The 22,171-nt window shown below is 43.9% G+C and overlaps 1 protein-coding gene across 1 annotated transcript in view; it reads right to left on the reverse strand.

Annotated features, from left to right (window-relative positions):
- Positions 1 to 22,171, reverse strand: part of RAMP3 (receptor activity modifying protein 3) — a 355,621-nt gene that overhangs the window by 274,158 nt on the left and 59,292 nt on the right. The gene's annotated exons all lie outside the window — the stretch shown is intronic.

Genomic DNA, 22,171 nt, shown 5'->3' on the forward strand with positions numbered 1-22,171 from the left:
GTATTGAGACAGCTACACTAGTTACCAATTGAGCACAGGATTAAATATAAGGTGTTAAGCTTGATGTTCAAGGTTCAAAATAAACTACTGTCTCTTGCACTGGCATCAAAACTGCATGTGTACCAACCTAGACGATCATTGAGAGCTGGAGAGCAATGAGGAGTAGCCTACAGGTTAGTGCAGTGGACTTTGATCCTGGGGAACTGAGTTCAGTTCCCACTGCAGCTCCTTGTGATTCTAGGCAAGTCACTCAACCCTCCATTGCCCCTGGTACAAAAATAAGTACCTGAATATATATGTAAACCGCTTTGAATGTAGTTGCAAAAACCTCAGAAAGGCAGTATATCAAGTCCCATTTCCCTTTATATCTGTTTGATGTGGCATTCTATCAAATTATTAGATTGGAAGAATATAGAAATAAAATCTTCTATATTGCCAGTTCAATGCTTTGGACTAAAATCCCAAAACGATTGAGAGGTTGAAAGTTTGACTTATTTTAAGAAACAAATTAAAACATTGCTATTCATTGAGGTTTATGGGGTAATCTAGCTTGTTGATGAGAGAAGCACAATGCATTGATGTATTTTAACAACAGAATACTTAGAATGATGTATACTTTAATGTAGATTATTTGTGTCTGGAGTTTGCTTGTAATGTCATAAAAATTGTATGAAGTGATTTATTGTGTACGTAAGTAGAACCTTGGAAAGTGCAGAATATAAATTTTTTTTTTTAAATAAATAAATAAAACAGATGGGAAATTAACAAAAAAAACCTTGTCTGATTATTAAGAATAATCAGAAATGTGTTGCTGTGGGTTTCACTGAAATATAGAACCTTAATCCTTTAAAGTCATTCCAACAAATGAGTTTATTGTTTTCTGAAGGATTGTTTTATAAAAAATTAAATCTTTTAAATTTATACTTCCTTTTGATGTCAAAATTTAAGATGAAATATGCAACCCTGAACTGTCAATTGCACAGAAGAGATATATATTCATAACAAAGAACATCACCTTTTTACCATCCCAAAGGCTAGCAACTCATGGGTCCAGTTATTATGTATTTATATGTATAGTTTAGGAAATAAAAGTTTCCCTGTTGATACTGTCACGATTACATGCCTAAATGGAGAGATTAAAGAAGTATGGGGCCCCTTTACTAAGCTATGTACGTGCATCCTATGTGCGTCAATTTAAAACTACCACCCCCAGGTGGTAATTTCATTTTTTACGTGCGTCCACTAGGTGCGCCGGAAAATTTCCAGCACGCGGTGCTAACCAGTTGGTAATCAGCACTGTATGCGGGTAGACCATAACCGCCCAGTTAATGCATGAGACTTTACCGCTAGGTCAGTGGATGGCGGTAAGGTCTGAGGCCCAAAATGGACGCGCGCCAATTTTTATTTTGCCGTATGTCCATTTTCCGCCAAAAAAATAAAGGCCTTTTATGCAGGTGCCCTGAAAAATGGACCTGTGTGCGTTCAATACGTGCATCTACACCAGTGCAGGACATTTTTCGGTGCACCTTAGTAAAAGGACCCCTTTGTCTGCTGTAGTGGTCCAATTACACGTGCAAAAAAAAAAAAAGATTAATAAATAAAAATAAAGCAAAAAATGAAAATAAGATGATAATCTTTATTGGACTAACTTAATTGTTTGACTACTTTCAGGGGCTAACACACCCCTTACTTTGGTCAGGATTGAATGAGCAAAAGACAGTACCAGAATATATGGCCGAGGCAGACAGGAAACAGAAAGAGTGACAGAGAGAAAGAGTTAATTGAATATGTTCACAACAATGCTATGATATGGAAAGTGTTATTGATAGGTTTGCTGTGATGTGATGTGGGATTTATAGCCCACCAACTCCCTCAACTGGGATTCAAGGCAGCATACAACTAATAAAGTACTGATACAAACAACAGGAAGAACAGTACAAGTTACACACATTCTCTACAGGATGCATTGCTTTAGCAATTGGTAGTGGAACCCCCATAGATCGGGGTGACACTGAACCTTGTGCTTATGAATGGAAAGAGTATTTCTGACATTGTAGTGGGTGATCATCTGGCATGCAGTGACCCTCAGATGCTGTGGTTCAGTATTAGGACATGGGTGGAGATGGTTCAATCAAAAACAAGGGTCTCAGACTTCAGGAAAGGCTAACTTTGCCAAGATGGTAGAATACCTCAAGGAGTCACTGATGCACAGGAATATCTGGAGGAAGTAGGAAAGCACTGGGTAAAACTAAAAGGGAATAATTTAATGGCTATCAACCTTTTGTTAGGAAAGTAAGTAAGAGGAAAAAGAGGCCACTATGGTTTTCAAAACAGGTGTCCACAAAAGTAAGGAAAAAGAGGTTAGCCTTTATAAGAGATTGCAGAAAAAGGAAGACAAATGACAACATCTGGAGATGCTAAGAGCTTCTTTTACAAAGCCATGTTAGTGATTCCCTAGGCAAATGAGAGGAAGCCCATAAGAATTGAATGGGCTTCCTCTCATTTGCTGCACCGAGAATCGGTAGTGCGGCTTTGTAAAAGACCCCCTAAGAAAAGCTGGTACAGTAGTCAAGAAAGCAAAGATGGAAACATAAGAATAAATATAGTGGAGGAGAAGACTTATTTTATTGATTTATTTATTTATTTTTCACTTATGTAGGTGACGATAGGGAAGTGTGAGCACTGTGAGACTCAAGCATCAGTCATAAAGGCTGATGAGCATAAAGCAGACTTACACAACAAAAATTTTGCTTTTGTGTTCACAGATTAGGGGCCAGGAGTAGAACCACAGAAGTTAAACACAAAAAAAGAACACTTTTCCAAAATTCACTCAGTCCGTCAGCAGCAGTTTTGAGAAAAATAAGTAGTGGTTTTTGGACTGAGTGAGTTTTGCATAAACTATCAAACACAAATCATTAAAATACCATGGACTTACTGAGTTTTGGCACAGGAAAAAAGCTACAGTAAATGAATATCGCCTTAATGAACAAAAATAAACGCAAAACTCAAAACTGACAAAAAATGGACTAAGTTTTGGAAACGTGCTCTTCAAATAGGAATGGAAGTGAGATAGACTCTGAACAATTTTCAGAAGCCTTAGGAGCTAACGAAACACTAAAGATAGACAAAGTGATGGAGTGGATGGGATATATCCAAGGTAACTGAAGGAATTTAGGGAAGTTCTGGTGGCTCCACTGTCTGACCTTTTGAATGCTTCTTTAGAATTGGAAAGGGATTTTGAAGACTGGAAATAGGGGGATGTGGTGTCTCTCCAAAAAACATTGAAGTAAGGAGGCAGTTAGGAACTAAATGCCAGTTAGACTGAACTCTGTGGTGAGTGAATTAATGAAAACACTGCTAAAACATTTTCTGGAACCCAATGGATTACAGGATCCAAGGCAGCAGTTTTACTAGAGGTAGGTCTTTTTGAGTTGAATCTGGTCAATTTCTTTGACTGGGTAATGCGAGCTAGATTGGGGGACAGCAATAGCTCTGATGTACTTAAGATTTCAGCAAGACCTTTGTCATGATTCTGCATCGGTGACTTATAAATAAATTGAAAGTTGTTGGCATAGACCCTAAAGTGACTGACTAGTTTAGAAACTAGTTGAGTGGGAGGCAACAGTGGATGGTGGTAAAGAGAAATAATTATTAGGATGGGTCTGTAACCACTGTTGTGCCAAGGGATTGGTCCTTGATCTGGTTCTTTTAACATTTGTAAGTGATATTGGGGAAGAGTTATTGGGAAAGGTCTGCCTCTTTCCAGGCGACAGGGCCTCCGAGGGGGGGGGGGGGGGCAAAATTCCCCGGTTCCGGGCCTCCAAGGGGGCCCGGTGCCAGGGTCTCTCTCTCCTGCTCCTGACGGGACCTGCGTGATCGTGTCCCAACAGGAGCAGGAGAGAAAAAATCTGACGCTGGGCCACCCCTTGGAGGCTGGGGAGGACCCGGAGCTTCCTCCAGCGCAACTCTTCTGCCCATTGTAGAGCGGCTACATTTCCTCTCAGGTGCGCATGCTCGTTTTTGAAACCAAGCATGCCCTGAGAGGAAAAGCAGCCGCAGGGGAAGGCAGTCGGCACTGGAGGTTTCTGCTGGTGGGGCCTCGGGATCCCCACCAGCCAAAGGTATTTCAATTCTGTTGTGCCAGCGGCAGCAACTGGGGAGGATGGCAGCAGCAGCGATCGGGGAGGGAGCGGCAGCGATGGGGGACAGCAGCAGCCCTGCCCCAGGTCCAGCAGGGGTGGCCCTGCCCCGGGCCCGGTTCAGTCTCTCAGCGGTCCTGCCAGGCAATACTAACATCTGCAACAGAGTGGATACCTTCAGTGGTGTGGATAACAGGTATCCAGCTCTAGAATTTGGCAGCTCTTGAAAGGGAAAAGAGAATTTGACCCTTATTTTAGAAGCTCTATTTGTGTTTTGGCTGTCTGCAAACTGGCATTTAGACATCCATATTGCATGCATCTCCAAATCCCATTTTATAAAGCCAAGATATGGATGTCTAAAACTGCAGTACATCCTTATGGCAAGGAGGTGTGGTCTGGACTTGTTTTGGGCAAGCCTAGGGAGGGGCCAAAATATAGACACCCAAGAAGAGGAAGGAATATCTATGTCCAAAAAGATGGACTATGTTATTTAGACCTGGTATTTGGCATGTCCAGGTTACAGAAAGCTGCTGTGATTGAGCAGCTGTTCACTGGAGAGAGTAAAGGAAGTAACCTCCTTAATCTCCCACTGGTTGCCATCCCCTACCTCCCCCAAATGTGAAACTAGCAAGAGATAAAGGGCTCTATGACAGCTTCAGGAACTATGGACATTCATGGTTCTAAAATCTTTTGGAAATTAACTTCTTAAATAACCCTCCATGCAGAGTTGAGGATTAGCTTAATGTTTAGTGCAGCAGGAGACTCAGGTACAGTAATACTTTTTCTGTCCCTGGAGGGCTCACAATATAAAAGAAAAAAAATCACAAACAGCTGAAGAAGGATTTGAACCTTGGTTCTCAGACCAGGGCTGCCGAGAGGAGGGGGCAGGGGAGACAAAATTCCCCGGGCCCGGACTTCCAAGAGGGACTCAGCGCTGGGGTCTTTCTCCGTCTCCTGCTCCCATGCCGCCGGCGCTGCAGTCACTGGTCTCACCCGTCCGCCCTCGGCTCCGTCAACAGCCCCCCTCCATCCCCCACCAGGCCCCCTGCATTCAAATCGGCAGCGCCTCACCAACGTGTGAAAGTGGCGGATCGCCTCCCATCGGGCCTTCCCTCCCTGTGCCCCGCCCTCATCTGATGTAACTTCCTGTTTCCGCGAGGGCGGGACACAGGGAGGGAGGTCCCGAAGGGAGGCGATCTGCCGCTTTCACAAGGAGGTGAGGTGCTGCCGATTTGAATACAGGAGATCTGGTGGTGGACGGAGGGGGGCTGTTGACGATGCCTGGGGTGGGAGGGTGGAGACTGGGGAACGGCATCAGCGGCCTGAGTAGCGATTTGGGGGGGGCAGCCTTGCCACGGGCCCGGCTCAGTCTCTCGGTGGCCCTGTCTCAGACCAGTGCTATCCCCCTCTGCTTCATGAGGATATCTATTAGCCATTTTATAATATGGATTTTCCTACTCTTCTACAAAGATATCCATGTCCTTTGTTCTGCCCCGTTCAAAATTTGGACATTTCAGTTTGTAAAGTGGATGTTCATGCTGAATGTAGCCAGCCCTTGGACATCCATTTCTCATGAATGTTATAATAAACTGACATGCAAATTTGGATAAGAACATAAGAACAGCGATTCTGGATCAGACCAATGGTCCACCTAGCCCAGTATCCTGTTTCCAACAGTGGCCAAACCCGGTCACAAGTACCTCCAGAAACCCAAACAGTAGCAACAATCCATACTAGAAATCCCTAGGCAAGTAGTAGCTTCCCTATGTCTGTCTCAATAGCAGACTATGGACTTTTCCTCCAGGAACTTGTCCAAACCTTTTTTAAACCCAGATAGGCTATCCGCATTTCGAGTTGGACATCCTTTCTAAAATGCCACTCCATATAACTCATGCATGCATACACACAAAATAAGCTGAGAAATGTTTATCTACTAAATAAAACTGCCATAACATGTGTGCATACTTGTTAGGTGGCCTGTAATAAAATTAAGCTCTAACTGTATTATGTTGGCAACCCATTTAAAAACTATCATGACAATACTGTGAATCTGAGAGGGGGACAGTGAGAAAGAGAGAAGTGAAGGAAGAAGAAAGGCAGACAAAGAGGGGCATAATCGAAAGGGACGCCCAAGTTTTGTTGAGGATGTCCTCGCAAAACATCCCGATGGAGGGGCGGGGAAACCCGTATTATCGAAAAAGATGGATGACCATCTTTCGTTTCGATAATACGGTCAGGGACGCCCAAATCTTGACATTTTGGTCGTCCTTTGAGATGGTCGTCCCTAGACTTGGTCGTTTCAGATTTTCGGCGATAATGGAAACCAAGGACGCGCATCTCAGAAATGACCAAATGCAAGCCCTTTGGTCATGGGAGGAGCGAGCATTTCTACTGCACTGTTCCCCCTGACATGCCAGGAGACCAACTGGGCACCCTAGGGGGCACTGCAGTGGACTTCAGAAATTGCTCCCAGGAACATAGCTCCCTTACCTTGTGTGCTGAGCCCCCAAAACCCACTACCCACAACTGTACACCACTACCATAGCCCTTACAGGTGAAGAGGAGCACCTATATGTGGGTACAGTGGATTTGTGGTGGGTTTTGGAGGGCTCGCTGTTTCCTCCACAAACGTAACAGGTAGGGGGGAGGATGGGCCTGGGTCTGCCTGCCTGAAGTGCACTGCACCCACTAAAACTGCTCCAGGGACCTGCATACTGCTGTCACAGACCTGAGTATGACATCTGAGGCTGGCAAAAAATATTTTGAAAGATATTTTTTGAGGGTGGGAGGGAGTTAGTGACCACTGGGGGAGTAAGGTCTCTCCGGTGGTCATCTGATGAGTTCGGGCACCTTTTTGTGGCTTGGTCGTAAGAAAAACAGGACCAGGTAAAGTCGTCCAAGTGCTCGTCAGGGACGCCCTTTTTTTTTCCATTATGGGTCGAGGACATCCATGTGTTAGGCATGCCCAAGTCCCGCCTTCGCTATGCCTCCGATACGCCCCCGGGAACTTTGGTTGTCCCTGTGAGGGAAAGCAGTTGGGAATGCCCAAAATCGGCTTTCAATTATACCAATTTGGACAACCCTGTGAGAAGGATGCCCATCTTTCGATTTGTGTCGAAAGATGGGCGTCCTTCTCTTTCGAAAATGAGCCTGAAAGGGGTAGATTTACTTCTGTGTGCTACCATGTTAGCATAAATTAATGCCATTAACATGCGTTATTAGTGAACAGGTCTCATTGGATAAATTGAGACATGAAGTAAGCATCATGTGTTATTGCATGTGTTAGTAAATGTAGACCAAAGAGAGAGCTGAGAACAATCACAGCGCAGAATGCAACAGAAAAGGAAATGAGACAAGAAGAGCTGTAAAAACTGATGGCTGATGAAAGGCGGATTAAACAAAGGAAGGATATTAGGGGGAAAAAATAGAAGCTGCTACAAAAATAGTATCTATGTATAAACACTAGAGACCATAACTCAGAACAGCAGCAGTAAAATAGCTAGAAGACAGCAAACCAGGAAGAACATAAAATAAGGCATCTAACCAAATGACTTTATTTATGACTGCAGCTGGCAGTGCACTGGGGTGATTAGAGCCAGGGACAGCAGACCTGCAAACACTGCTCCAGTACCATTAGTCCCCTTCTCACCATGTAACCTTCACCAAGTCATGTGCCCCATTTAAACTCAAACTAAGCTCTTTGGAGTCTCTGTGAATCATTTTAAATTAGCAGCATGTAAGCTTCTGAAAAAGGTATGAGCAAAATCTAAATAAATAAATAATAGCCCTAATTAGTAAATACTATTTAGTACAAACAAATCAGCCTCATTAGCCTGTTTTCATGTCATTTTCTCTCATGGTACAAGGAACAAACTATGCCTGCATTCAAGTTTTCTCCTTCTGCGGCCATTTTACAGTTTCATTAGATTTTGGCCTTCAGGAAAGAACGTGTTTGCTGAAGGGAACCAGCATGTGTTAAGATGAGGAATCCTGGCCATGTGATCAGCTTATGAACATGCAGTAGCCTCACTGAAAGTCAGAAATCCTTCACCAATGGTAGGTGCCTGAAAGCAGTTCTGAGCATCTGGTCATAATTTCTTGTTTTATTAGTTTACTCATGAGAAATCTGGAGCCTTAAAGTGTAATCAAACTCAAAGTTGGTCAGAAGGCAAATACAGTGTGTGAGCCCCATTTATTTATAGCTGACCTCAGTCTCTGGACAGCTTTGAAAGAAAACTTTTATCACCCCATGGATTATTTCTCAAGGAGGTCATCCCCTGCTGCAGATCTTTGGCTCATGTTCTTCCAGAACACAGAGCATGTACTCGAAAAACAAATTTCCCCTTGTTTGGAAAAGTTAAAAGACTCACTGAAGTCAAAAATGAGTCATGGACTATATTCAACAACATGGGTTAGAGTTTACCACTCCCAGCGGCCATCATTAATCCAAGGCTTTCTCTTCCCGATGTTTCAGTTAATTATCTGAGCACATGTAATGATACTTTCTGTTTTTATTTCACTTAAATTACAAAGAAAAAAAACACTGGTAATTTTAGGAAGGAAAGGAACTTCATCATATAACTCTTGGATTTTATCTCACACCTTCAGTAGCAGATTAAGTTTAGTTGCATTCAGGTATATTCAGGATTTTTCCCTTCCCCCAGAGGGCTTACAATTTAACTATCATAAGAGACTTTACAAACAAAGAAAGGAAAGTCATCTCTGAAAATTCATCAGAAATTATGTGTAAAGAACATTGTGTTGCAGTCTGCTCTTACTTGTCCCAATCTAATGTATCTTTTCCTCAGCTGAAAAGCTCATTTCTGTACAGTTTTATGATGAAGCTGAGCAGAAAAAACATCAGCATTATAGGTTGTATTTGTTTCTGAAGGATCTCAAATTAATGGTGATTTTTTTTTCAGCTTGTTTTTATCATTCAGCCATATAATAAAGTTTAACGTGTGAAAGGAAAAGATGACATCAAGGTATGGATCTATAGATGGCCATTTGTTAATGTACATTTGGTTAACCAGCATACCTGCCTTAAATAATTTTGTATGCACACAATTCGTTTACATAATACACAGTAAATGACAGCAGATAAAGACCTGAATGGTCCATCCAGTCTGCCCAACAAGATAAACTCATTTTACATGGTATGTAATACTTCATATGTATATCCGAGTTTGATTTGTCCCTGCCTTTCTCAGGGCACAGACTGCAGAAGCCCGCCCTGCACCGGTTTTATTCTCCAAATACCGGCGTCGCCACCCAATGTCCGCTAAGATTCCATAGATCCATTCCTTCTAAACAGGATTCCTTTGTGTTTATCCCATGCGTGTTTGAATTCCATTACCATTTTCATCGTCACCACCTCTCGCGGGAGGGCATTCCACTTATCCACCACCCTCTCTGTGAAAAAATACTTCATGACATTACTCCTGAGTCTGCCCCCCTTCAACCTCAATTTATGTCCTCTAGTTCTACCACCTTCCCGTCTCCGGAAAGGTTTGTATGCGGATTAATACCTTTCAAATATTTGAACGTCTGTATCATGTCACCCCTGTTTCTCCTTTCTTCCAAGGTATAAGCTGTACTAGGGGGCTGCAGTTTGTTAATGCTGACACAGTCCATTCCAGGGCCAGTGCTAGGGTTTCTGGCGCTCTCCTGAGCCTGAGCCTATTAGTCAGCGCCCCCTACCCATCCAGGCGTGGGGGTCACTATGGCTCCGCCCCTACAGTAGTCACACCCCTTCTACTGGCCATGGCGCATATAATCAGGCATCATTGAAAATATTACACCAGTATAGAAGAAAAATAACTTGTTTTTTTTCATTATAAATGATTTCTGTAAGCTGTTACAGCTCCAGTATACCCAAAATGACACAAACCAAATTAGCATACAGAACAGGAATTAGAACAGTCTTGCCAAACTTGAAACAATATGCTATCAAAATCTCAGAACCTAACAAACAGATCTCTATTCAGACACTTGGCCTTGCAGTCACACATGCTGAATAGAGATAGCCCCTCTTCAAATTTAACCTGAAATCCTAACAAGCTAGACTCTGCATGCAGCACAATAACAGAAAAACAGAAAGAAACACATTGCTATACATTGCAAAATAAGACAGCAGATGTAAATTCTCAAATTGGACATATTCCAAACACTACAATTAAAATAAATTTATTTTTTCTACCTTTGTTGTCTGGTGACTATTTTTCTGATCATGTTGGTCCCAGTCTCCAATTCTCCTGCTCTCTATCTGTTCTCTTAATTCCATTTCCAGGGCTTCCTTTCCATTTATTTCTTTACTTTCCTCCTTTCCTTTTCATTTCTTGACCTAATTCCATATGTAAAAGTTGGGTCCTCTGCGGACTTGACTGGAGGTATAGAGTAGATCCAGCTTTTGCCTATTTTAGCCATCCATGTGTAGTATTTTTCCTCTTTTCCCTTTCCCTCGTCTCCGTTCAGTATGCATCTCCTTCCTGTTTCTTCCCTCTCCTCCATTCATGTCCAGCATTATTCCTCTCCCCTCCATCCATGTCAAGAATTTCTCCTCTCTCCTACTCTCCATCCATGTTCATCTCACTTCCTCTCTCTTCCATCCAACCATTCATGTCCAGCATTTCTCCTCTTCCCCCTTCAACTCTATCCATGTGCATCTACTTCCTCTGTTTTTCCTCCCCTCCATCCATGTCCAGCATTTCTCCTCTCTCCCTTCCCCTCCATCCATATGCATCTCCTTTCTCTGTCTTTCCTTCCCTTCATCCCTGTCCAGCATTTCTCCTCTCTTCCCTGCCCTCCACTCCATCCATGTCTAGCATTTCTCCTCTCTCCCCTTCCCTCCATCCATGTGCATTTCCTTCCTGTCTTCCCTCTCCTCCATCCATCCATGTCCTGCATTTCTCCTGCCCTCCCCTCCATTCATGTCATCAACTCTCCTCTCTCCCCTGTCTTCCCCTCCATCCATCCATCATCCATGTCCAGCAACTCTTCTCTCTGCCCTGCCTTCTCCTCCATCCATATCCAGCAATTATCCTCTCTCCCCTGCCCTCCCCTCCATGTCCAGTGATTTCTCCTTTCTCCCCTACCCTCCATTCCATGTCCAGCAATTCTCCTCTGCCCTCTCCTTCCATCCATGTCCAGCGATTTCCTCAGCCCTCCCCTCCATGTCCAGCAATTTCTCTCTCTCCTGCCCTCCACGTCCAGCGATTCTCCCTTCTCCTCCCTGTCCAGTGACTGACCCCAGCCCCCACCTGCCCCCCTTTTAAGCCCCTGAGTTCCAGTTCAACCTAAGCCCTCACCTGCCTGCTCTCTTCTCCAATAACAGCCCTCTCCTTTCCTTCCTGCCAACCTGCCTTTAAAAGTTTTATTTTACCTCAAGTTGCAGTGGCGGGTGGCAGTGAAAGCAGTAGATTCGGCTCAGCTCGCCTCCAGCCTTCCCTTCCCTCTCAGTGTCCTGCCCTCCTCTGACGTAATTTCCTCTTTCCGCGAGGAAGGGACACTGAGAGGGAAGGGATGGAAAGGCTGGAGGCGAGCCGAGCCTGCTGCTTTCACTGCCACCCGCCACTGCGACCTGATGTAAAATAAAAGGTTTAAAGACAGAACGGCAGGAAGGAAAGGAGGGCTGTTGTGGGAGAAGAGGGTGGGCAGGTGAGAATTGTGAAGACCTCTCCCAGCAGCGGTAAGCATCGCTTGTAGCGCCCTCCAGAGGTCTGCGCCCCCCCCCCCCCTGCCATGCTTACCGGGATACGCTGGCCCTGACCCATTCACTTTTCTTTTTCCCCCAGAAATGCCACATAAATGGGGCAGGACTACCACCGGCGGCCACGTTGGGCTGGTGGTAGTCCCAGAAGAGCGAGCAGTAAGCCCTGTAAAAGGGCCCCATAATGAGTAGCTAATGAGGTGATAAGACTCAAATTTTAAAAAGAATCACTGTTCTGGTTTAGGAGTTCTACAGGGAATGTGAATTCATTTGAAAATGTAAAGCACAATGAATGAAGCCACTATGTCCTAAATATCCTCAAAATCATTCCATTCCATTCATTTTCAGACCCAGCATTGTCTATGGGGCCAGGACAACAATACTTGTTAACGCATGGCCAGACAAAGTGGAACTAGCTTGGAAAGGAAAAATGAAAGAAAAGGAATAACTTGACCAATTTTACTGAAACTATCCAACAAGCAGCCAAATGAGCCTATTTATCCCAGTTTCAGTTTTCCAATTCCCATGGCTGATGATGTCATCATGAACCTGAGAGCACCACCATTTTCTTTATATTTCTTTCCTGGAGTCAGAGAGAAAATATCTTGTGTTAGGGAGGTGCAGGCTTCAGGAAAAAGGAATGAAAAAATACCACAGACTGAAACCAAAGGGCACACACAGGAGGCTCAGGTACAGAGGAGATAGGCACTGATTGTGTGTCCAAAAAAAGTCAGAGTCTTCTGGTGCAGAACAGACAGGTTTTACAGTTAGATGTTTAATAGTAACAAAATAAATTCAAGAAAGCAAAGCAGATACAGGGCTGAAGAAAAGTCACTTCACTTTTAAACTCTGACATGTGGAGGGTCATTTTCATAAGAACATCCAGGCTAGAATTGGGTCATCCTACTCATAACATCAAAAAACAAACAAACCACCCACTCATCTCACAGACATTATGGAACAGAAAAAAATGTTGGGGCTTCCTGTTTGAAAATACATGAGATACTTACCTGTAGCAGGTATTCTCTGTGGACAGCAGGCCATTAATTTTCACATGTGAGTGATGTCATCCATGGCGCCCAATGCAGAACGCTGACTAGCATAATACAGCTTTAGGAAGTCGCAGCAGCACTCCCATCAACCATGTGCAAGTGCCTTCCCACCTGCGTCTCAAGCACGGGACCATCAGTACAGTAATATAGCTACATAAGACAACTCCAAGGGGTGGTGGGAGGGTATGTGGGAATTAATGGCCTGCTGTCCTTGGGGAATACCTGCTACAGGTAAGTATCTTCACTTTCTCTGGGGAAAAGCAGGCCAGAGTATAGAACAAGCTTCCTCTAGAACTGAGGTTAGCATCTTCTTATTTTTCCTTTAGGAAAATGTTAAAAACTCATTTATTTGAACAATAATTTAATAATTTTGTTTTTAAACTTGTTCTGTTTTTTATTATAAATTTAATTGAAGAAATTATGTTATATTTGTTATGTTCTCCTTACTATTGGAGTTTTTGTATAAAAATATAAACTGCTTTGAACCCTTTTGGAAAATCAGCAGTATAGAAAACTCCGATAGTATAGTACAGTTGATTTGCACATGTGGGAATCCCTAGCTACCAGGCTCACCGAAAACAACATTAGGACAATAGGAACTCGCAATTGCGACCTCAAATTTTCAATTAACCTGAAACTATATACATACTGGTTGTGAAGGTGCAGCCTGGAACAGAATAAAATTGGCCTAGGAGGGTGGGGTCTAGGAGGGTCCTGCCACTGAAGTACTTGACCTGGAAAATCTTGTTTTTGGTGGCAGTTACTTCAGCTTGCAGGGTCAGCGAGCTTCAGGCCTTAGTAACAGATCCAACTTACATGAAATTTAAGCATAACAGTTCTCTGTACACACCCTATGTTTCTGCCTAAGGTAGTGTCAGAGTTTCATCTGAATCAGTCTGTCATCCTTACAACATTCTTTCCCAAACCTCATGCCCATCCTGGCAAAAGTGCACTGCACACTTTGGACTGCAAGCAAGCATTGGCCTTTTTCTTGAGCGGACTAGGCCCTATAGACAGTCCACCCAGCTTTTTGTTTCTTTTGATCCCAGCAGGATGGGGGCCATCATCAGGAAATGTGCGATTTACAATTGGCTGTCAGATTGCATTTATTTACTTACACCCAAGCTAGGATGACTCTTGATGCAACAGCTTGCAGGGTCAGCGATGCTACAGAATTGTCTGTCCAAACCCACTGTTGCATCAGGAATCTTGCTCAAGGCAATAGCAGGATGTGAATGTGTGGACTGAAGACCACTTTGCAGTCTTGCAAATCTCTTCAATAGAGGCTGATCTCAAGTGTGCTACTGAAGAAGGCACCATGGCTCCAATATTATGAATCTTGACATAATCCTCAAGAGTCATCCTAGCTTGGGTGTAAGTAAATAAATGCAATCTGACAGCCAATTGTAAATCGCACATTTCCTGATGATGGCCCCCATCCTGTTGGGATCAAAAGAAACAAAAAGCTGGGTGGACTGTCTATAGGGCCTAGTCCGCTCAAGAAAAAGGCCAATGCTTGCTTGCAGTCCAAAGTGTGCAGTGCACTTTTGCCAGGATGGACATGAGGTTTGGGAAAGAATGTTGTAAGGATGACAGACTGATTCAGATGAAACTCTGACACTACCTTAGGCATAAACATAGGGTGTGTACAGAGAACTACTCTGTTATGCTTAAATTTCATGTAAGGTGGATCTGTTACTAAGGCCTGAAGCTCGCTGACCCTGCAAGCTGAAGTAACTGCCACCAAAAACTAGATTTTCCAGGTCAAGTACTTCAGTGGCAGGACTCGAGTGGCTCAAAAGGAACTTTCATCAGCTAGGTAAGGATTACGTTGAGGTCTCATGACACAGGCAAAGGTTTGACAAGGGGCTTTGTCAAAAGCAAACCTCTCATGAAGCAAACAACTAGAGGCTGTCCACACAGTAATGGTAAGCACTAATTGCACTGAGGTGAGCCCTTATAGAGTTGATCTTAAGACCAGGCTCGGAGATATGCAGAAGGTATTCAAGCAGGGTCTATGTAGGGCAAGAAAGATTTAGGGACTTGCCATTGCACCAGATGACAAACCTCTTCCATTTGAAAGAATAACACTCCGTGGAGTCTTTCATGGAAGCTAGCTAAACCTTGGAGATGCCCTCTAGAAGATTTACTCTCTTCTTCCTTGCTCCTTCTATGATGCAGCATCTGTTCTTCCTTGCCCCCCCCTCCACAATGCAGCACCTGTGTCCTTTCTTGCCCCCCCCAATGAAGCACCCGTGTCCCTCCTTACCCCCAAGATGTAGCACCTGAGTTTCTCATTGCCCCCTACAATGCAACATCTCTCTCCCTCCTTGCCCCCCCCCAACAATTCAGCACCTCTCTCCCTCCTTGCCCCCCACAATGCAGCACCTGTCTCTCTCCTTGTCCCCCTCTCCCCACCTCTCTTCCTCTTTGTCCTCCCCCTGCCACCCACAATCTGATACCTCTCCTCTTCTCATTTATTTATTTATTACATTTGTATCCCACATTTTCCCCGCATAGCAGTAGGCTCAATGTGGCTTACAGGTTCTGGAGAGGAGAGCCTAAGTTCTTCTTGCCAAGATCTGTGCAGTGCCAGCATACTCAGCAACAGCACATTCAGCCAATCCCAGGGCAGCTGAAGGATGACCCTGGGATTGGCTGAAGCAGCCTGCTATTGCTGAGTTGCAGGCTGCATCAGCCAGTCCTGGGGCCTTCCTTCAGGAAGGGTGGGACACAGCTGAAGGAAGGCCCCTGGGATTGGCTGAAGCAGCCTGCACTTGCTGAGGGTGCAGGTACTGCAAGAAGAACTTAAGAGAAGAAGAGAGGATGGTACCGGATTGCAGGTGGCACGGGAAGGATGCCAATGCATGAGATTAGAACCCTTAAGCGTGTGAGCTGGAGAAGAGGCCGATTTCATGTGTCACACACCGAATGCATGTAACTTGGCATGTCTGTTGTCAGGGAGCCTAGTTTCCCTTTCTAGTTTCACTTTCATCGATGAGGGAGGGGAACATTAATCACAGAGGGATTAAGGAGAGATCATGTCTTAAACCCTCCAGTGGTCAATCAGGGCACATTTTTATACCCTGCACGTGACTGAAACAGATCAAACTTAGGGCGGCCTTTTTGTGACTTGGATGGTTCTTCCAGTGCCATTATCACTGTTGGATGTCCTACATTTGGGCCCTCCCTAGTTCTACCCTAAACAGGCCCAATGCAGTGTAGGACATCAAATTCTGCCTTTCACAAATCGTGATTTGGACATTTTTGGCAGATGGATGTTTTTAGTCATTTTGAGATGTTCATCTGCTTTGAAAATGAGCACTATTACTGTGATTCTACACAAACTACAAACTGACTAGGTCTACTGCAGTGACCATTGTCTCTAATACTGAGAGTGATGAGCAAACGGTGTGCTCTGTGTTAGATAGGAACAATAAAATCTCTACACATTAACTGTATATATAGAATAGAAACTATTTATCTCTTATTAAATCATGTTGGTGGTGCATGCAGGAAAAAAGCATCGGAATAGTGGGAGAAGCTGAGTAGTTGATCATTCAGAGAGACCTTGGACCAGAAGCAGCAATAGTGGTACTGGACATTTATTTAAAAATTTTCTATACTTCCTACTAGCTTTAAAAGAACCCATTCAAAATAGTATACAACAAATAAAACTATAAAAAGTACATAAAAACCCCATAAAAGCACAAGTGCGCCTCACAACATGACTGCAGCACAAATTCCTCCAACTAAATAACACACCCTTTCATTAAAACAGACTCCAGTCAAAATTCAGCCAATGACGGTCAGGGCTGTTTTAAGCCCTAACTGTGGCCACCCAAATTAGCCCTTGATGTTCAATGTTGGGCTATGTCCAGCTATTGACACTGTATATCTGGGTAAGATGCAGGGCTTTTTTTTGAGGAGGTACTCGGGAGTACTGAGTACCGGCACCTTTTTCATTGTCTGCTAAAATTGACCCATGCTCCCCAAGTTTTAATGAAAGAGCTCAGGCTCTACACACCAATTCTGCCATGTCATAGATTCTGTGACTGGTTGCAGGAGGCCTGGCTATTGTGGGGTGGATCCCTCAGTGATGACCCCACCCTTGAAGGATGGCCTGGCATTTGAGTACCGGCACCTTTTTCGCTAGAAAAATGCACTGGTAACTCCAGACATGTCATGGTCACCGAACTTATATAGGTCCCACCTGAATATTGGCAGGACCTGCAAAAGTGCATCTAGACAAATCCAACTCTCCCGTCCCCCTATAATTCTTGTTCCCCTCTCCCTCCCTCCCCTCTGAAAGCACATCTAGAATACCCCTCCCTCCAATTCCCCACTCCTCCCGCTCCCCCATTCTGAAAAAGCATCTGGCTCTCCCCTCTCATAAAAAGCACATGATCCCCCTGCCTTGTTCCCTACTCTCTCCCTCCTCCCTCAATGAAAGAACATAGGGCCCCCTCCCAGCATGGGTCTCCCATCCCCCTTCCACCCCATGTAGGCCCTCCCGGGCCTACATTTTTGAAGCCTGGTGGTCTAGTGGAGAAAGGGCAGGAACAATGACCTTGGGGTCATCTTTGACTCTTCTCTCTCCTTCTCTGCTCATATCCAGCAGACCGCCAAGACCTGTCGTTTCTTTCTTTACAACATCCGTAAAATCCGCCCCTTTCTTTCCGAGCACTCTACCAAAATCCTCATCCACACCCTTGTCACCTCTCGTTTAGACTACTGCAATCTGCTTCTTGCTGGCCTCCCACTTAGTCACCTCTCCCCTCTCCAGTCGGTTCAAAACTCTGCTGCCCGTCTCATCTTCCGCCAGGGTCGCTTTACTCATACTACCCCTCTCCTCAAGACCCTTCACTGGCTCCCTATCCGTTTTCGCATCCTGTTCAAACTTCTTCTACTAACCTATAAATGTACTCACTCTGCTGCTCCCCAGTATCTCTCCACACTCGTCCTTCCCTACACCCCTTCCCGTGCACTCCGCTCCATGGATAAATCCTTCTTATCTGTTCCCTTCTCCACTACTGCCAACTCCAGAATTCGCGCCTTCTGTCTCGCTGCACCCTACGCCTGGAATAAACTTCCTGAGCCCCTACGTCTTGCCCCATCCTTGGCCACCTTTAAATCTAGACTGAAAGCCCACCTCTTTAACATTGCTTTTGACTCGTAACCACTTGTAACCACTTGCCTCCACCTACCCTCCTCTCTTCCTTCCCGTTCACATTAATTGATTTGATTTGCTTACTTTATTTATTTTGTGTCTATTAGATTGTAAGCTCTTTGAGCAGGGACTGTCTTTCTTCTATGTTTGTGCAGCGCTGCGTATGCCTTGTAGCGCTATAGAAATGCTAAATAGTAGTAGTAGTAGTAACAATGATGCCCACCCACTCCTGCCCATCACTGCTCCCACTTCAAAATGGTTGTCAGCCTCTAGCTGAAGCATGCACAAATACTGTGAACATCTACGCACTACTGGGAAGCAGTGCTCATGCTCATTCTTGTCTAGAGTTCCCTTTTCGGTAATAGTGCACACATTTGTGAAAGAATACATGAGTGGGTGCTCTTTCTGAAACGGTACACACGCCTAATGACATTGTTTCCATGACAGAATGAAAAAAAAATGAACATTCCCAGAAACACAGGAAATGATACAGAATGAAAATTTTCTGATTACACACCCTTAGCTGGGGCTGCCTTGAATCTATTAAAAGTGGTAATAGCACCTAGGATAAATAAGTCCATTCTCAAAGACGGAAATGTCTGCGTTGGCAATAGGGGTACACGTTATGTATGGAAGGTAGCAAACCAAAGTAACATTCTGTACTTCATGTCTGCCACATCACACCCTTTTCCCCTCACTTTTTAAATCAGCTATAAACAGACACTATAAGAAAAAGTCCCAAGGCCTTCTGTGAATAAAGAATCCCTCACTCAGCCTATTTTAGCTACACAGTACGAGTACCATCAAGTTACTTTAATGAATTTAATGGAAAGAATCACAGTATATACCAGTGGTTCCCAAACCTGGTCCTGGAGGCACCCTAGCCAGTCAGGTTTTCAGGACAGCCACAAAGAATATCCATGAAAGATTTGCATGCAGGGGAGGCAGTGCATGCAAATATGTATGTATTTATTTATTTATTTATTTATTAGGATGTATTTACCGCCTTTTTGAAGGAATTCACTCATCTCATGAATATTCAGTGTGGATATCCTGAAATCCTGACTGACTGGGGTGCCTCTTGGACCAGGTGTGGAACCATTAATTTAAATCCTGCACTTCTATTGTGTAATTTGCATACTACCTCACACACTCCACAATCCCCCAAAATAGAGCAAAGTCATTTCCACTTATAATCCACTATACCAAAAACATTTATTTAATTATTTCACAGTTTATATACTGCTTTATCTTACATTCTAATTGGTTCACAACATATCACATCCATAATTTCGAACACAGAACATTTGACATCATGCAAACGTGACACTGTATAATTCTAAAAATAATGTACCAGAAATACATTCCAATACATAGAATTTTCTCCCCCTCAAAATCCAGAGATCACAAATCCTGAACCCTCACTCCTATTTCAAATCAAGGCACTGCTAAACAGAAAAGCCTTTAAGTGCTTCCGTAATTATAAATATATATATTTGTTGGTATATGTTATTCAGACTATGGTGTAACAGCACCAGCATTCTGCTTCCAATTCCAGACACGTTATTGAAGTATCACAAAACCTTGAAAAAAATACTCAGAAACTATACAGCAAACGTACAATATCAAAAGAGCCCACTTATGAAAAGGCAACAGTACAAATAGTACACCAGGTCCTAGAGAATCAATGCACCTCATTTTGGGAAAGCACAACAAACCAAACTGCTACAAATTCCTTCAAGTAGCTAAATGCTCTACCTTGGTCACACAATCAAAACATGGACAGATCCACACCTAATACAGAAAAAGGAACCACAATGAGAAACAGAAGATGCACCCCTCCTCCCCACAAGCAAAAATAAAAAAGCCAGACTAGAAAAAGAGAAACATAAAGGGCCCTGTTTATTAAGTCGTGCTAGAGGTGTGTTAGCGTGTTTAGCATAGACTAAAAATCAGCAAGCACTAATGCTAGAGACACCCAGGGGAATATATGGGTGTCTCTAGTGCTTAGCGTGCAATAAAAATGCTAGTGCACCTTAGTAAACAGGGCCCAAATGCATTTCTTTCTGTACTTTGCATAATACAGTAAAAGAGACAGATACAGTGGTGGAAATAAGTATTTGATCCCTTGCTGATTTTGTAAGTTTGCCCACTGACAAAGACATGAGCAGCCCATAATTGAAGGGTAGGTTATTGGTAACAGTGAGAGATAGCACATCACAAATTAAATCCGGAAAATCACATTGTGGAAAGTATATGAATTTATTTGCATTCTGCAGAGGGAAATAAGTATTTGATCCCCCACCAACCAGTAAGAGATCTGGCCCCTACAGACCAGGTAGATGCTCCAAATCAACTCGTTACCTGCATGACAGACAGCTGTCGGCAATGGTCACCTGTATGAAAGACACCTGTCCACAGACTCAGTGAATCAGTCAGACTCTAACCTCTACAAAATGGCCAAGAGCAAGGAGCTGTCTAAGGATGTCAGGGACAAGATCATACACCTGCACAAGGCTGGAATGGGCTACAAAACCATCAGTAAGACGCTGGGCGAGAAGGAGACAACTGTTGGTGCCATAGTAAGAAAATGGAAGAAGTACAAAATGACTGTCAATCGACAAAGATCTGGGGCTCCACGCAAAATCTCACCTCGTGGGGTATCCTTGATCATGAGGAAGGTTAGAAATCAGCCTACAACTACAAGGGGGGAACTTGTCAATGATCTCAAGGCAGCTGGGACCACTGTCACCACGAAAACCATTGGTAACACATTACGGCATAACGGATTGCAATCCTGCAGTGCCCGCAAGGTCCCCCTGCTCCGGAAGGCACATGTGACGGCCCGTCTGAAGTTTGCCAGTGAACACCTGGATGATGCCGAGAGTGATTGGGAGAAGGTGCTGTGGTCAGATGAGACAAAAATTGAGCTCTTTGGCATGAACTCAACTCGCCGTGTTTGGAGGAAGAGAAATGCTGCCTATGACCCAAAGAACACCGTCCCCACTGTCAAGCATGGAGGTGGAAATGTTATGTTTTGGGGGTGTTTCTCTGCTAAGGGCACAGGACTACTTCACCGCATCAATGGGAGAATGGATGGGGCCATGTACCGTACAATTCTGAGTGACAACCTCCTTCCCTCCGCCAGGGCCTTAAAAATGGGTCGTGGCTGGGTCTTCCAGCACGACAATGACCCAAAACATACAGCCAAGGCAACAAAGGAGTGGCTCAGGAAGAAGCACATTAGGGTCATGGAGTGGCCTAGCCAGTCACCAGACCTTAATCCCATTGAAAACTTATGGAGGGAGCTGAAGCTGCGAGTTGCCAAGCGACAGCCCAGAACTCTTAATGATTTAGAGATGATCTGCAAAGAGGAGTGGACCAAAATTCCTCCTGACATGTGTGCAAACCTCATCATCAACTACAGAAGACGTCTGACCGCTGTGCTTGCCAACAAGGGTTTTGCCACCAAGTATTAGGTCTTGTTTGCCAGAGGGATTAAATACTTATTTCCCTCTGCAGAATGCAAATAAATTCATATACTTTCCACAATGTGATTTTCCGGATTTAATTTGTGATGTGCTATCTCTCACTGTTACCAATAACCTACCCTTCAATTATGGGCTGCTCATGTCTTTGTCAGTGGGCAAACTTACAAAATCAGCAAGGGATCAAATACTTATTTCCACCACTGTATTTCCCCAAACTGGCATATTCTAATTCCTAAAAATCTAATCTTTTTCTTTTCCACCTTTATTGTCCGGGCATTTTATTTTTCTGTTAAGGTGGGGCCACTTTTTCTCTCTTTTCCACTTTTCTGGTGTCAGTTCTTTCTCAGGGTCTCTGCCATTTCTTCTCTCTCCTCCTGTCTTTTTTCTTAAATCTTCATAAATTCACACAGGTTTTTCCCTTTCATCTTTTTTTTTCTGCATTTCTATCTTCTCTGCATCTGTGCCCATGGCTAGATTTTATACCTCATTCTGTTTTTTATGTCATCATCCAGTTCCCAGTCTTTTCACCTCTCATTTGCCTTCCAACTATCATCCACTCTTGCCTTCTTCCCAACTCTCCCATTGCCTGTTCCATCCTCATTCCCACAGCA

The sequence above is a fragment of the Microcaecilia unicolor genome, chromosome 1, assembly GCF_901765095.1.
Source record: "Microcaecilia unicolor chromosome 1, aMicUni1.1, whole genome shotgun sequence".
Classification (NCBI taxonomy): domain Eukaryota; kingdom Metazoa; phylum Chordata; class Amphibia; order Gymnophiona; family Siphonopidae; genus Microcaecilia; species Microcaecilia unicolor.